Source organism: Oxyura jamaicensis, chromosome 4 (assembly GCF_011077185.1).
Source record: "Oxyura jamaicensis isolate SHBP4307 breed ruddy duck chromosome 4, BPBGC_Ojam_1.0, whole genome shotgun sequence".
NCBI lineage: Eukaryota > Metazoa > Chordata > Aves > Anseriformes > Anatidae > Oxyura > Oxyura jamaicensis.
In genome coordinates, this window is record NC_048896.1 from 18779252 (window position 1) to 18789211 (window position 9960).

Below are 9960 nucleotides of genomic sequence, written 5' to 3' on the forward strand. Positions count from 1 at the left end.
GCAAGAGGGAAGAAGTCAATGTAAAATGATGCATCGGAGAGGTGCTGGGATGGAGCGCTGTGAGGGAACTCTTTTCCTCTTGCACTGGGCAAACACCCCTTTCAAGTCCTGTGGTATTATTAATGAACTATGAAACCCTCGTAAAGAACTTGGGTCCACGTGTTGCTGTTACTGCTGCTTGGCAGAGCAGCAGAGAGCTACTTTTGCTGAGGGGTTAACAAAAGATCTCTGACGTATATGCCGTTCCCCCCTTCCCATCAAATAGTGAGTTCAATATCTCTTCTCTATAATGCTCTGTTTATAATGCCTACCATATATTATCTCCTCATAATGTCTATCTTTAATATTTCTTCTCTATAACAATAAATATATTAGTTGGCAGGTTTCATATCTTCTCTCATTCAAATCATATTTTGTTCAAGCATGACAAACAAGTGCAAGGAGTATTTTTCTGAGGTTTTAAAAAACAGCTATCTGAAATCCATACAACTCTGTAGATAGAATTTGAAATCAAATGTACCAGCTCTGATACTTTCCCTTCAGAAAGAGAAGTAGGGGGTATTGACACCGGCCTTGACACTGTCGATTTGAATTAATATACTACAGTGCTTTTATGCATGAATTAATGACTTATATGTGACTAAATGAATTTGTGTATATGTTCACATTTACCTTGACTTATTACAGCTGAGAGGAAGGTGAGGTCTGTGTTCTGCCTTTCCCCAGGCTCTCTGGGGACATGGGTAGCCTGTCCTTGTTGTGGCTCCTCTGGACAGCCCGCTGTTCTGTTCCTGGTGTGCTCCCTGGTGAGGACGATTATTGCTGGATCCTGTGAAAGCAATGGCTAATTGAGAAGTGTGTGTGTCTGCCTGCTCCCTAGGAGGTCACAAATCCAGGATAGTGTGGACTGTGAAAACCATTTAATGTTCTGAAAGAAACTATCCACGCATGAATACTTATAGGTGATGGAGTGCTCTCAGGGCTGACATCCTGACAGTGAGTTCTTCACCACCTGTAAGGTCCTAATCCTCATCCATTAGATTTTTTTAAAAAATTGTTATTATTAATATATTTCTATATGTGCATGTGCAAGTGTGTGTGTGTGTATATATATATTTTTCCCTCTAGTGTCTGACAACTCCAACAAGAAGGGAATCAGGCCAGTTGGGTACCTGCATCCTGGTAGCTGGTTGAGGGACCTTGTGGTCACGGTAGATGTGTAGCATCATGTCTTGCTAACAGGTCTGCTCCAATGCTTGGAGTTACCTTCTGTTCAAGTCTTTACGATACTATGGATTAATTGTTTTATTTATAAATAGATGTGTAGTGATGAAAAATATCATATCAACAGTACTGAAAACTGATGCATAACTGCCTTCCCTCGAGCACGGCACAAGCAATGCAGACTGCGACTCTGCAGGCATTTTATGGTAAAGACAAAGATTTCCTTACAGGGATGGAAGGGACTTTTCCCTGTGGGGATTTGTTTTGCATGCTGGGTGAGGCTTAGATTACATGGACTTGAAGAAGTACAAACCAGAAGAGCTTTGCTTTCTTGCACAGCATAGGCATTAATGATTTTCTGACCTCCTCATCAGGACCTCAGCTCCTCTTCCTCACCAGATGAATCTGATAATCAAACCTATACCTATAGTTGTGGATTAAAAAAAAAGGGGGGGGGGGGGGGGGGGCGAGAGGAAGGGAACAAAGAAACTCTGCAGGATCACAGTAATTCCTTCCTAATGTAGAATAATTTGATTGCTGTTTCTGAGACTAAGAGAACTAAGCGTGTATTATATTACTGGATAAATCAGTGATAAATTTGTATACTGCATGTAATCCTGCTTACCCTATCTCCATAAGGCTGTAGGAGACCTAGAAAAGACAGCGAGAAGGCCACAAGGATGACCATAAATATGAAACAGCATCTGCTTGTAGTAAACCCTGACTGGACTAGAGCTTTCTGAAATGGAAAAGGGATGGCTGCAGGTAGGATGTAAGAGGAGTCAACAAAATTATGGAAGTGAATTGTGAGTAATGAATTGTTTGCTGTCTATAAAGTAGACATTTTAGGAGAACTCTAGCTGGAGAAATACATTTCCCAATGAAAACATTAGGCAACAGTTTTTACAAGGAGGGGCTGTTCTCCCCAACAGGTAATGAAATTGCAGATCTGATTGCCACAGGGGGTTATTGTGCTGACAAAAAATAATAAATGGGTTCAAAAGGGAATTCATTCATTCATGCCAGTAAACAGTGTTATTTGGATGGGAGCTGTATCATATATATATATGTGTGTGTGTATATATATATATATGAAGCATTTTCAGAGTGAGGAGAGATTTTTAGTTATGGTATATTAAAACTATTTCCGCCTCTGGGCAAGAATAAAGTAAAAGAACCATTTATAAGGTATGGGAAATGAAGTTTCTCCAGCACAGACAAAGAACTTGCATTTTTCCTATTAGGACATTTGCCTGACTGCTACATGCTGCTCACTAACATAAGGCACTCACTGCTTTGATGAAAATCTGAGAGCACTGGGAATTAGGGTCTGCATTAGTTATGCAGGTAAAAAGTAGTCCAGAAAATGTACAGGGCTGCCAACACAGTGGGTGCCTGTTCATCCTTTCCCAAGATAAAATATACTTGTATAGATCTTCATCCTCCACAAAATGACAGGATAGCCCTGCTTGCCAATGTTAAGCTGTGATCGTTTCCTGCAACTTTACTGTGGCATTCACGTGGGTTTATTCAGTAACAGTAATATGGAAGTTGTCTCTGTGTGCAACTGCTGTCAAAGTGACATTTTTCTGATCTGGGCAAACTGTTTTAGCGATTTCCTTAAACATGCTTTCAAAATGATGTAAATACTTTTAGTATTTTTATTTTATTTTATTTTAGCTACAGAAAAAATCAAACAGGACTAAAAGAGGGGAGATTTAGATGAGATATTAGGAGGAAATTTTTCACTCTGAGCGTGGTGAGGCACTGGACAGGCTGCCCAGAGAGGCTGTGACCAGGTAGGATGGGGCCCTGGGCAACCTGATCTAGTGGGAGGTGTCCCTGCCCATGGCAGCGGGTTGGGACCAGGTCTCTGAAGTCCCTTCCAACCTGTGCCCTCTGTGACACCCTGAGTGCCAGGTGGGCTGAGAGTGCTGAGCCCCAGTGAAACCACCTGAGGCTGCTGTTCCTTTGGCCCCTCCAGGCCCCAGTTTGGGACAGAACACAGGCCTGGTGACACCAGCAGGACTCCTCCCCGTTAGCTGCTTCTGGGGCTCTGCCCAACCACCGTGGGTGTCGTGGCTGGAGGGGCTCCTGCACGGGGGGGGGCTCCTGTGGTGGGAGCAGGAGGCTCCGTCCAGGGCTTTGCTCAAGGCTGGTGCACGTGGTCAGATATCCCCAGGGCCTTGTGGCAGTATTCAGGGACCTGCTTTGGTGGTGCTGATAAAGATGGCTTCTTCCAGGGTTCTCAGGCAAGCTGCTGAAAATGTCAAAGAGTTTGACATCAACAGTTTGCTCCTGCTCATACTCTTACCTTGCCGTATGCCTTGATGGGGACTCCCAGATGGGGACTGCCTGCTCAGGTTGTGTTTGAAAGCACTGCCTCGCGATTGGCATGGTTAGCTGTGTACCTCCAGCATGGGTAACTTCCATGTGCCCATGGGGGCCACCATCCGTGGTAAAATATCCATGGGGGTAAAAATATCCTGCCATGGGAGTAAGAATATGACAGGGAAAATGCTTAAAACTATCAGAAAAAACACTTTAATGAGCACTTTTGCGTTGGAGTTGGGAGACTGGTAAGGAGGCATACAGGGAGTCCTCACAACAGAACAAAATGTTTTCTCTTTGAGGACAGGTTCCCCAGATTTTCCACACAGCCTCTCTGGGTATATGGGAAACAAGCACGCTCTCCCAGGATCACAGAGCATTAAGGGTTTAATAGGAGCATGGAGACAATGGAGAATGTTGTTAAATTATACTTTTTCTTCAAGCATCAGCTGTGCTGATGCCAGGCAGGTCTCAGCTCCCTCTCATTGACCTGCTGGAGTCCAGCCAGCTGTATGCTGTGATGAAGAGGAGCAGCTCTAAAAAAGCCAAACACCAGAGCCATGCTAAACTTTCCATGATAAACCTGAGGAATAAACTGGTGAGATACTTGCCCTTGTTTGTACAGTAATGATAGAAAGAATATTAATTGAAAAAGCTTTGCTAAAATGGAAAAATAGCTTGGGGCTCCTGGCCAGCAACTAATCAGAATGGATGCTTTAGCACAAACTGATGTTGTTGCAGGTTTTTTTCTCCTGCTAACCTGCTGTTGTGTTTATGTTGTTGAGAAGTCTCCTCTTTGGAGGGGTCTTTATATAGAGATCTGAGAGCAGGCTGCAGCTAAAGCTGTGCCAGCTAATGAAACTCATTGAAGGAGGTGACCTAGGCTTGGAAGTTGCTTCGGTAACAAATACTCTCTTAGAAATGTGCTGAACTTGTACTATGAAGAGCTTCTGGCTTTGAGCAGATTTTGATACTGTGAAGCATAAATTCAGTATCTAACATTTAATCTAATTATCCTAGTTTCTTACATTGATAATGAACTTTGGGGCACTCTGTAATTAAGTAACCATTAATAAACTTTCCCATCAGTATTGCATTAGAATAAGCCATTATGGAGTCAGTTTCAGCAGGTGTAGAAATCTCAGAATAAATAAAGATGATAGAAAATAAATAAAAAGCAAGCTATTCCATGTGTTTCTGCTTAGTTCTTAGGGAAGGGCTTTGTAATCGACCTACATATCACCATTAGAGATTCAATTACCTGTAATTGCTACCTTTAAAAGCGCTCCTTTGTTTAGAAAACAATATATAGATGGATTTTGTCATGGTGCACAAGTTGTGAATTGATTTGAGTTTTGTAATCTAAAGTGGCACAAGAAAAATACCTTGTACTCCTAAATCTTCAAGGCAGAGGCCAAACTGCTCCCAGTTAAACTGGAGTGAGTCAAAAGCGTTCCACCAAGATTTATTACATTATTTTTGGATTTCTAGGCTTGCAATTCATCACAGAATTTGTCCCATAACACATAATAGGTAATAACAATTATTTTGTATAGAAAGCAAACAGAAAGCAGGGCTCTTAATCAATTTAAATGCTAAAAGCTTCAAAGCTCTTCCCATGATTACTCTGGATTTACATTGCAGTTTTTGTGCAGAAGGATGAGATCCTTCTTATTTATTGGCACGACAAAACTTTCCTTAATGATGCTTAAGGCTGCTACGTTACATACCTCATCTGTGAAGTCAAGGGGAAAGTCTTCATCAATAACCATTAGCTTAATATCACCTCTATCCCAGACAAAAAGGCACTCTGAGTTCCCAGCTTTACTGAGTTCCTGTGTAACTTGATTTCATGTTAATACTACTGGGTCACCATGAAAGTTTTGCAATAGGTTGCAACTTTATTAGAATATATTTAAGAATGGCAATAAATAACAGGAAAATATAAGGATCAGAAGTCAGCAGTTTTTTATGTAGTTGAAGAAATGACTTGTACTGACATGCCCACATAGAATATACATCATTACATTTCCCAGCCAGGAAAAAAAAAAAAAAAAAAAAAAAAAAAAAAGATACTGTAAAGATTAAGCCTCCACTATAAATGCTTTTTATTATTTTTGTAAAAGTTACAAACAGCCAAAAATATGACTCGGTAATGAAATTGCTGACAGGCGTTAACTACAGCACAAGAATGCAATGGTATAATACAGTTGTGCCAAGCTACATTACATTGCTGCAGTGATTAATTCACTGCTGGTTTTGCTGAAGCTGTGCTCTGCAGAAACATCCGTGGGCCTGCTTAATCCGTATCTGAGAGTGTGAGAGGGATAAGCACTGAGTAAGCACCGAGCAGAACTGCAGCATGGTAGAGGACCCCTTTTGTAACACTGCACCACTTAATAACATAAACAGGAATGGGAGTCATTAGGAGGTTTGTATATAATTATTTATGGACTAAAGGGGCATGGTTCTTGCTAAGGCTCATTTCTGCAGCTCCCAGACTGCTCCAACCCAACAGCCAGGGATACTTTTGCTAGCTGGTAATCCTAAGCCAATACAGCGAGCTCTAAATGCTCCCTTTTGTACTTCAGTTGTTGGGGTACCAATTACAGCACAACCGCATAGCTATGGCATGATTTTCTAGGGCAAAAGCACATCAGAACAGGCCAGAAAATGCTCCCTGCAATGAAGCCCAAACTGATTTCCAATGGACACCAAGAGCAGAGTCCAATGAGAGCCTAGCACTGCCTCCTGCCCACCCAGCCCATTTAAAGCAAATATTTTCATAGCCAAGGGTTTATTTTACAGCCCGTGAAGGGTTTATACCTGTTAAAAATAGTCGATTCACACATCTATTGCCAAATGAAATTGAAGGTTATTACTGGTGCTTGTCAGATGGAATCCCTTGGAAGAAGTCTTTTATTATTATTGTAATTTTTGTCATTTGTTTCTGTTGTTACCTGCTCTAATGTACATTTTCCATGTGTTCCCTTTCAGCATTGTATTAGATATCTACTTAGGTATATCCCAGTTTTTGAAAAATATGGAGATTTTCACCTTTGTTCAGTTCCAGGAGATGACCAATTTTCTAAATCTGTCAAAAATAATAATAATAATAATAATAATAAAAATAAATCCTGATGCCAGACCTGGCAATATCACTTGGCTCATTACATGGACTAGCTTCATTAGCAAAAATCTAAAGGAGCTGAACCTTTTCAATACCATTGTAAGTGTGAATAGAACAGTGATGATGCAATTAGCTTAATTAAAGTTAATTAACACATGTATTCAAGGTAAGAAGGCTGTGACAATGGGCGAATACAACGGAGACTTGAAGAAACAAAAGTTCAGACCCTCTTAGCTTGTGTACGCTGCTGTAGCTGCCTACCAGTCACTGGAGTTTTGCTGGTTGCTGCCCACTGAGGCTGAGGTTTGGGTCTGTTACAGGAGGACCTGGAGGGTTTGGTTCCCAGTTCCTAATATTTGTGTAAGGAGTTTACTGGTCCTTCATAAATTAATATTTCTTTGAATGAATTAATATTTCTTTTTAGCTATTCTAAATTGTTGTATTCATGTAATTAAAATGGAAGCAGTGTCGTATGACTAGCTGACCAACTACAGAGAACAGGCAATTAGCCAACATGGAAGGCCTGAAGCTAATATATTGATGTGAAAGCATTTACCTGTGCCCTTGTCAGGCAGTACAATTACGAATACGTATGTCAAATCTGGGGTCAGCTCAGAAGCAGAAATGTGTGTTACATGTACAGGAAAAAGTCTGTAAAAGTAGCTGCACGGAACGGATGCGTATGTGAATATATCTGCTGATAACTTTTTCATGGTGTTGGCAAATGAAAGCACATTTGATTTGAAGCTTCTCAATGTGGAGGAATTTCAAGAGATTGCTTGATTTTTATAAAGGGTTTCTGCACACATGTGCACGCACACACATTTTTTGGCAAGTTCTCCTGAGCTGTCTCCATATTCCATCTGGCAGGGTTCAAGCCACAAGCCTTTTCTTTTTTGTGAGTGTGCTGCTGTATTGTGGTTTGTTAACTCAAACTTTGAAAAAACCCTAAGCTGTGCTAATGATGCCAATCTGGCCGCTGCCCTGCCAGTTTTTTTGCAGTTTTCCCTTAACCCTGAGCTGTGTGCCATGTGTGAGGGGTGGCTATGCATCAACTCTCCTGCAAAACACTGGGAAATCTGTTAATTACTTTGCTCCTTAATAAAGTGATGTGCTAGAGCTGAGTGAGGTTACAATAAAGCAGTTCAACATAGCAAGATGAGTCTAAGATGCGTTTGCATCTTGAAAATATTCTGAGCACTTGAAAGAGCAGGAATATGACAGAGGAGAGATGGTGTTGAACTGGAGAGGCTTTGGGAAAATACCTGACACGTCGTACTGCCTGGCCCATACCAAAACCCAAGAGTTTGTCCTGGGACTGCATTCATCAGCCTCATTTTCTTCTGACACAAACTATTTAACAGGATCCAGAGAGGTACGTGGAAATACAGGTAATCAGAAGCTACCTGTGGGTCAGAAGCTGACTGTGGGTCATCCCACAGCCGTAGCCATCTCCTGAGAGTTTCTGGGGTACCTGCCCAAAACCAAAGCCACTGCTGCTGATGTTTAAACACTTTCCAAAAAAATTCACTGGAGAATGGTTTCATCTTCTATACACATTTACTGAAATGATCCAGTATGAAGGATCCAGGCAATGGGACCAGAATAACATTTACGTCGTGAAGCATGCACCTCCTTTCAGCGATGCCAGTACCCAGGGAAGTGACGAAATCTGCAGCTCATACCTGTACCCCTGCAGTTTTCTGCTGTGGGAGCTCACCCTGCGAACACAATTAGTCTCTGCTGGCACTGTGTGCTTAATTACTGAAATAAAGGTACTACAGGTTGATCCTGGGATTACCATGGGCTTGCCACGGGAAACTGAAGTTACTGGATGCGACTCTGCCTTGTCAACTTCTAACACGCTTTCTTAATTAAGCTGTGCGTGCCCCCAAATTAAATAGCGATTCATAGCTGCTACAAATTGATTTCCACCCAGGCTGTGGTTAGAGCTGCCAAATGAAATGTCAGAGAGGAATGTGTTCTTAATTTAGAATATTATACTGTTTTTCTGAGGAAAAAAGAAAAAAAGTCTTAGCATTTATAAACATTCAGTAAGTAAACTCAAGCCCTTTATCCAATCTTTTCTTCCTGACATATGGAAGAGGCTCAGTGATTTATCATTCCATGAGTTTTATTGTACTGCCTTTATTTGTGTGTATTTAGGACCAGTTAATATGATTTGTACAGCAGACTAGAGGGTAATTTAAATTTTAATATATTGCAGTCAAGCAGTGTCAGTGCGTTATTCCTGTCTGTGGAAAGGTACCCCTTCTCTGATTGACTGATTATGGCAAAAAGGAAAAATCATATCCACCAAATGCATCAGAATAAGACATAAAACAGACATAAAAATGTCAGTTTATTATGTCATCGCAGACACCAGCAGGATTTGCCAAGCAGCCGCATGTCACAGGTATCTGCGAGGATTAGCGATTCTGGATCAGTCACCCAGAAATAATGCGGAAAGCCCTGACTTGGCTTCTGAGTTCAGCACAATTACCTTGCAGAGCAACCCGGAGTGGTTTGGAAATCCTTGGATGTTTAGGAACCGAAGGGAGAGGAGGGCATTTTGCTCACATTTCAGGATGTTCAGCTTCACTTCTTCACCTTCCCACGGCTGCCCTGGCCCCTTGCACACCATCTCCCCCTTCTCCGCTTCCCAGGCTGCAGCAGTTAAAAGTTATTATGACAAGGACATTGCTCCAAGTGCCTCTGGAGGTTGTAAAATAGACTAATTGTGAAGTATGTAAACATCAATGATTGACTATTAACCCACCCATTAAAGACAGAAAACAATTTATACGATGTAAAGAAGGGTAATGCAGGATGGATTTTCCTTCTGTGCTGAGTTAGTCAGCAATCACGATGTAAGTTGACTTTTGTTGTCCCTTATGCAGTAAAGTTCAGCCTTTGATAACTTAAAAAAAGTGTGAAGTTGTTGTTGTTGTTTTTCCCTTCAAACACATGCAGTTGATGAGTGAGATGTATTTATAGGGATGGAGTCTCTGTACATCTATAAATGGTACATATGATGGAGCTTTTAAAGTTTTACTGATTTACACCAGCTGGAGATACTATTCTGCTTTTATTTTTATTTATTTTTTGAATAAAAGGCAAGTGGCTGAATGACAGCTTTGTTAATGCCTGGTAATAATACTTTGAAATTGGGCCCTGGTTCCAAATCTTATAGATGTATGCAAATGCAGTGTCTTCTTATTCCCATTTTACATGATGCGTAGAATTTCAAACCAGCATTATGGTTTTGGGACTCA

The 9960-nt window shown here is 41.2% G+C and overlaps 1 long non-coding RNA gene across 1 annotated transcript; it reads left to right on the plus strand.

Annotated features, from left to right (window-relative positions):
* The first annotated feature begins 3061 nt into the window (after positions 1–3061).
* On the plus strand, positions 3062–9615 carry LOC118166342. Its single transcript, XR_004750458.1, has 2 exons — positions 3062–8060; positions 8913–9615. It is a non-coding gene; the product is annotated as an uncharacterized LOC118166342 (long non-coding RNA).
* Positions 9616–9960: the final 345 nt, after the last annotated feature.